Source organism: Octopus bimaculoides, chromosome 27 (assembly GCF_001194135.2).
Source record: "Octopus bimaculoides isolate UCB-OBI-ISO-001 chromosome 27, ASM119413v2, whole genome shotgun sequence".
Lineage (NCBI taxonomy): Eukaryota > Metazoa > Mollusca > Cephalopoda > Octopoda > Octopodidae > Octopus > Octopus bimaculoides.
The window spans coordinates 7410729-7411829 of NC_069007.1; the positions used below are offsets into that span (position 1 = coordinate 7410729).

A 1101-nucleotide genomic window follows, 5' to 3' on the forward strand; every position below is an offset into this window, starting at 1 on the left:
TATATATATATATATATATATATATCACCTGTGTGTATAACTACTTATATATATATACATACTAAGATAATAGCTTAATATAAAAGAATAAAAGAAAACACATACATGTGTGTGTATACATATATATACTATATTAATTATATATATGTGTATGAATGTGTTTTGGCGTTATATGATGACCATTATAATTATCATTGTGGCCATAGTCGTCGTCTTTGTGGTCATCGACTTCATCATCCGTGTTGTTGTTGTTGGTGGTGGTGGTGTCGCGATGCTGTCGTTGTCAGGTTCATCTTTATCGCCGTCATCGTCATCATCGTCGTCATCGTCATCGCCATCATAACCGCTTCCACATTCGCTGTAGTCATTGCTATGGACGACGACGACGACCGTGTTGCCGTCGTCGCTTTCAACATTGTATATGAAATGAAACGAGAGCGATTGAAAGAGGGAGAAAGAGAGAGCGAGAGAGATAGAGAGAGAGAGAGAGAGAGAGAGAGAGAGAAAGAAAGTGATATACAAAGCGGGAGGGGAACTAGGCTGGTTGGTCTGTCGGACGGTCGGTCGGCTGGCTGGCTGGCTTGCTGGCTGGCAGGCCAACTATGTATGTTTTAATAGGCTGGCTGGCCTGGTTAGTTGGCTGGTTGGTTCCTTGGTGGGCCTCGCCAGATGTTTAGGGGTGAGATTCCAGGTTAAAGCAGTTTGCCGACCACATATATCCGTCCATTATAAACGTCTGTATAGAATTCATATTGAAATATCTTTATCGACGGTTTGGTATATTCGTCTATAAATACATGAATATATATACACACACACACACATACACACATACACACATATATATATATGTATATATATATATGTGTGTATGTATGTATAGTTGTGTGGAGTTATGTGTTGTGTAGCAGTGTTTCAACTGAGCCGGCAAGACAAGGGTACATAGACTCTCTTAAGCAACCAGAGAGAACCATTCTCTTCCTTTCTTTCTCTCTTACCGACACACTCCTTCTCTTTCTGTCTTTTCCTCTCTCTCTCTCTCACTCATTCAGTCTCTCTCTTTCTTTCTCTCTCTCTCTCTCTCTCTCTCTCTCTCTCTCT

General features: G+C 40.7%; 1 protein-coding gene across 1 annotated transcript in view; it reads right to left on the reverse strand.

Annotated features, from left to right (window-relative positions):
• Positions 1-1020, reverse strand: part of LOC106881898 (frizzled-1) — a 12486-nt gene extending 11466 nt beyond the window's left edge. Inside the window, exon 1 of the mRNA XM_014932420.2 lies at positions 106-1020. The gene's annotated coding sequence lies outside the window, so the exon portion shown is untranslated. The remainder of the gene's footprint in view (positions 1-105) is intronic.
• Positions 1021-1101: the final 81 nt, after the last annotated feature.